Genomic DNA, 5,877 nt, shown 5'->3' with positions numbered 1-5,877 from the left:
AGATGGTGAGCAACTGCTCCTTCTGATTCGCTGTCAATGTTGCCGAAATTATCACTGGTCTACTGTTTGGTGGATCCAGAAATGTGTATTCTAGATGATCAGGCAGCTGCTTTAGTTTAGGACATCTTTCTTCATCTCCCCTCTCTAGATTTATTTTAGGAAGGGTATCGTGTTCTTCTTCATCGACGATTCCTTCAGTGCTAACACCCTCTTGTTCGGAGTCAAACACACGTTCCTCCTCTTTTTGTTTTTCCTCATCGAGTTGTTCATGTAAGAAGGGATTGTCATCATTCATTTCAATGAAATAACATGAATCATTAGATACTGACGTATAACAAACAACTTTATGCATTTTAAACACTACTTCTTCATTATTGATTTTCAGAATGAGCTGTCCCTTGTGTACGTCAATGACAGCTCTTCCTGTAGCTAGAAAAGGTCGTCCTAAGATGATTGGAACTTCCAAATCTTCTGCAATATCCATTATGCCAAAATCAATAGGCAATATGAAATTTCCGACTTTAACCAAAACATCTTCGATTATACCCTTGGGGTATCGAATTGATCGATCTGCTAGCTGGACCGTGACCTTAGTTGGTCTTGGTTCTCCTAGACCTAATTGCATATAAATTGAGTATGGCATAAGGTTAATACTGGATCCTAGATCACATAAAGCATTTTGAATAGTGAGTGTTCCTATTGAACAGGGTATAGAAAAACTCCCTGGATCCTTAAGCTTCTTCGGAAGTTGCTGTTTGGCTTGTAAGATTGAGGAGCTATCCCTGTTCAGTTGTACCATAGCTACACTTTCCAATTTCTTCTTGTTGGTAAGCAGATCCTTCAAGAATTTGACATAGATAGGCATTTCAGACAAGGCTTCAATGAAAGGTATATTAATGTGCAACTTCATCAATTGTTCGAGAAAGCTCTTGTGTCTCTTTTCACAATTCTGCTACTTCAGTCATTCTGGGTAAGGAACCCTTGGTTCATAATGAAGTGCAGTTGGTTCTTCTTCAACCACCTGTTTATCTTTCCTATGTTGAGGCATAGGTGTTTGATCGTTGAACTTCGCTCCATCTTCTTTACCCGCAACAGATTTTTCACCACTGTCCCTTACCTCTTTACCTACCCTTAGTATGATAGCATTGACTTCTTCTCTCGGGTTGGTCACTGTGTTGCTTGGAAGTGCGCCGTTTTCCTTCGAGGATATGGCTGTGGCAAATTGCTGCATTTGAGTCTCAAGATTCTTTATGGACGATTGTGTCTGCTTCATGAACTACATCATCATGGACTCTAAATCAGGCTTTCCTTCTTGTTGAGCATTTGATTGGCGCTGATAGTGTTGGTTAGATGAACTGCCTTGTTGTGATGGATATGATGTTCGTGAGTTTTCTTGTCTCTAAGGCTGCTGCATAGCTGGTTGCCTTTGATTATCCTGCCAAGAGAAATTCGGATGACTTCTCCACCCTGGGTTATATGTGTTCAAATAAGGATTCGGGGGTTGACGAGCAATGAAATCACACCATTCCTACATTGATGCACCTGGTTTGGTTCCTGGGCAATCTATGGGTCGATGGGGTCCATTGCAGAAATCACAACCATCGGGTGATAGTATCTCCATAGGGGTCGAGAGTTGCGTGTTTACTGCTGAGACGTTCATCTTTCCCATTGTTTTGACCAGTTGTTCAATTTGTGAGGACAGTTTGGTTATTGCCTCACTGTTTGTGCTATTTGTGACTCTCTTTCCATCGCTTCTCACCGAGTGCCAATTATAACTGGTATTGACCACTCTTTCAATTAGCTCATACAATGCTTGAGGTTCCAGTTCCTCCGGATTTCCATTGGCAACTGATTCAATTTGTATCTTGTATGCGTTGGTCACTCCATTATAGAAGTTCTGCACTTGCATCCACATGGGTATGCCATGATTTGGTACTCTTCTCAACAGTTCTTTATATCTCTCCCATGCTTCAGATAAGGATTCGTCCTCTTCTTGAAAAAAATGTGAGACTTCATTCCTCAACTTGATTGCTTGTCTGGGGGGAAGTATTTCATCAGGAACAGGGTAGCCATTTCCTCCCAGTTCGTGATAGATCGTGGTATTACATTCTTCAACCAATTCTTTGCCTTATCCTTCAAGGAAAATGGAAACAATTTGAGCCGGATAACCTCGTCACTATCATTTCTATGAGTACGAAATGTGTTGCACATTGTGACGAAATCTTGGATATGAGCATTTGGATCTTCATTTGGGTATCCCCCAAACTGTACAGCTGTTTGTGACATCTGAATCATTGAAGCCTTCACTTCAAACATGTGATTGCCTTCATTTGGGATTACAATGCATGATGAATGGCCTTCAGTGGATGGTCGCAACCTCTGGTTACCATTATTGTAATATTCGTTTTCACCATGACCTTCCTTATGGTTCTCATCATGTCTCTGATTTGGTATTTCGATCTCGCGATCCATTCTGATGCATCTAGCTTGTCTGAGTAGTCTTCTCCTTCTTCTGTATGTTCTCTCTATCTCAACGTCTATAGGAAGGATAGGAATACTTGTTCTTCGCATACAAAACTAGCAATCGAAAACCAAAAACTAGCCAAACAGATGGTTATCAGGTAACGAAATAAGCATACAAATTCTTCCCAACTTTAGTTTTAAACAATCCCCGGCAACGGCGCCAAAAACTTGGTGTGTTTATTACGGACGCTAGCAAGTGTACTAGGTCGTGTGTAGTGTTGGCAAGACCAAGTGTCGTATTCCAGAGGGATTGGACTTAAGTGAGAAGAATAGGTTACCTTAAGTGTTAGATGTAAAACTTGGAGTGTGTGAATGATATCAAATTAACATAAATAAAAAACTAAACAGTGATAAGTGGAATGAATTTAGGATGAACAGGCACAGACCTAGCCATACGCCTACGAACAACTGTGCCTAACCTTTATCATTTAGTGAAGTAGATTTATATTCATGAGTTGGCTCTCTCCCTCATTGGTCACTAAGGTCGGGTGTCCCATTTCCGAAGATACTAAGTGAGTAATATTAACCAAGTGTCCTTGTGCTAACATACAAACAAGCATTAAGCAATAGGGAGCATTCATAAAGAAGCCCCAATATGTGGTAGTTTTCGTGTCCGTCCACTACAACATATGCCGATTAGTTGTTTCCGTTATGTCGGAGCACCGTCGTGTCATCTTTGGTAACCATAAAATTGACTTGATCTTAATCTATTCGTTAAGCATACTAATAACACTCAATCATGGATAAAAATACTTCATTAACTAATAAAAGAAACTTACAGTCGCTGTTTAAATGGCTGGCTAGGCCTGCATAAAGGATTACTCACTCATTGTCATGAGTGAACAGCTTGTTCTGCCCAAAAGCATTCTTCCGACAGAAGATATAAAAACAGAGAAAAACTAATGGTGGCGGTAATGTCGAGATCCCTATTACAATAATATTCCCTTCCTATTTATACTCCCCTTACATCAACCCTAATTACAAGGGTAAAGAGTCACAAAAAGTAAATACAAGGACAAGTGAACAATCCTCCTACACTTGGCGCAAGATGGAAAGCTGTCTTGCTTTCCACGTTTATCTCTCTTTCTCTCTCTCCTATAGTTTGATCGACCCACACGTTTATCCGTTTCCTTCCAAATGACCTGTTAATACCGTTGTTTAAGCTGTTCTGTTCTACTGAAAGGCTGTTCACGAGGATTCCTCTTCGAACTGTTATTTCTGCCTGTTTCATCCATTTCTGATTGAACACTAAGACTTTGAAGCTCTTTTCCATGAGTGTTCATCCTCTTTTAGTTGCTCCTTTTACTCGCATTAGTTGGGCTGATCCCCTTTATGTCCTCAATTTTCCATGTTAGAGCTTTCTTGTGCCTTCTTAGGATGGTGAGCAGTTGGTCTTTCCGATCCTTTGTCAATGTTGCCGAAATAATCACTGGTCTGCTGTTCCGCGGATCTAGGAAGGCATATTCTAAATGATCGGGCAGCTGTTTCAGCTCAGGGCATCTCTCTTCTTCTTCCTCTTCGAGGTCTTTTTCGGGAAGAGTATCATTTTCTTCTTCATCAATGTTTCCTTCAGCAGTTTCTTCTTTCTGTACGGACTCGAACAATTGGTCCTCTTCTTTATGCTTCTTCATTTCGTATTGTTCCTGCAAAAAGAGACTATTGTCATGTGTATCGAGGAAATAACACGACTCATCAGAGGCTGATGCATAGCGAACAACTTCGTGCATCTTAAACACTACTTTTTCGTTATTGATTTTTAGAATAAGGTTTCCTTTATGTACATCAATGACAACTCTTCCTTTTGCTAGAAAGGGTCTTCCCAAGATTATTGGAACTTCCAAATCTTCTGCAATATCCATTATTGCAAAATCAACAGGCAATATGAAATTTCCAACCTTAACCAGGACATCCTCGACTATACCCTTAGGGTATCAAATTGATCGATCATCTAGTTGAACCGTGACCTTTGTTGGTCTTGGTTCTCCTAACCCCAATTGCATGTAAATTGAATATGGCATAAGGTTGATACTAGCTCCTAAATCATACAAAGCATTTTGAATAGTGAGTGTTCCTATTGAACAATGTATCGAAAAACTCCCTGGATCCTTGAGCTTCTTTGGAAGCTGCTATTTGGCTTGTAGAATTGAGGAGCTATCCCTGTTTAGTTGTACCATAGTTGCACTTTCCAATTTCTTCTTGTTGGTGAGCATGTCCTTCAGAAATTTGACATACATGGGCATTTCAGATAAATCTTCGATGAACGGTATGTTGATGTGCAATTTTGTCAATTGTTCCAGAAAGCTCTTGTGTCGCTTCTCATAGTTTTGCTGCTTCAATCGTTTTGGGTACGGAACTCGTGTTTCGTATTGAGGCACAGCTGGTTCTTCTTCAATTTGTTGTTTATCCTTCTTTTGTTGGGGTGTAGGTGTTTGGTTGATATCAGATACTTCCTTGCCTCCTCTTAGAATAATAGCATTGACCTTTTCTTTCGGGTTGGTCACAGTGTTGCTCGAAAGGGCGCCTTTTTCCTTTGAAGATATGGCTGTCGCAAATTGTTGCATTTGAGTCTCAAGATTCTTTATGGATGACTGTCTGCTTCATGAACTACATCATCATGGACTCCAAATCCGGTTTTCCTTCTTGTTGAACACCTGGTTGTCGTTGATATTGTTGGTTAGATGTGCTGCCTTGTTACGGTGAGTAGGATATTCGTTAATTTTCTTATCTATAGGGTTGCTGAGCAGCTAGTTGTCTCTGATTATCCTGCCATGAAAAGTTAGGATGGTTTCTCCAACCTGAGTTATATGTATTCGAATAAGGATTCGGTGGTTGGTGAGCGATGAAATCACACTGTTCTTGCATGGATGCACTTGGTTTGGTTCCTGGATAGTCTATTGGTCGGTGGGGTCCGCTATAAAAATCACAGCCATCAGGTGATAGTATCTCAACAGGAGCAGATAGTTGTGTGTTAACTGCTGAGACGTTCATCTTTCCCATTGTTTTAACCAACTGTTCAATTTGTGAGGAAAGTTTGGTTATCGCCTCGCTGTTTGCGTTGTTCGTGACTCTCTTTCCATCACCTCTCACCGAGTGCCAGTTATAGCTGGTGTTGACCACTCTTTCAATTAGCTCGTACAATTCTTGGGGTTCAAGTTCCTCTGGATTTCCATTGGCAACAGATTCAATTTGTATCTTGTACGCATTGGTCACCCCGTTGTATAAGTTCTGAACTTGCATCCACATGGGTATGCCATGATTTGGTACTCTCCTCAACAGTTCCTTGTATCTCTCCCATGCTTCGGATAATGATTCATCCTCTTCTTGAAAGAAGTGTGAAACCTCATTTATCAGCTT

General features: G+C 40.6%; 2 non-coding genes across 2 annotated transcripts; both read left to right on the top strand.

Moving 5' to 3' along the window:
- Nucleotides 1-1,919: 1,919 nt before the first annotated feature.
- LOC136231584 (small nucleolar RNA R71) lies at nucleotides 1,920-2,026 on the top strand. Its single transcript, XR_010689957.1, has one exon. It is a non-coding gene; the product is annotated as a small nucleolar RNA R71 (small nucleolar RNA).
- A 3,744-nt stretch (nucleotides 2,027-5,770) lies between these two features.
- On the top strand, nucleotides 5,771-5,877 carry LOC136231604 (small nucleolar RNA R71). Its single transcript, XR_010689976.1, has one exon. It is a non-coding gene; the product is annotated as a small nucleolar RNA R71 (small nucleolar RNA).

The sequence above is a fragment of the Euphorbia lathyris genome, chromosome 5 (genome assembly GCF_963576675.1).
Source record: "Euphorbia lathyris chromosome 5, ddEupLath1.1, whole genome shotgun sequence".
Classification (NCBI taxonomy): domain Eukaryota; kingdom Viridiplantae; phylum Streptophyta; class Magnoliopsida; order Malpighiales; family Euphorbiaceae; genus Euphorbia; species Euphorbia lathyris.
Note: the sequence above shows the minus strand (reverse complement) of the source record. Positions and strands in the feature narration are given on the sequence as shown.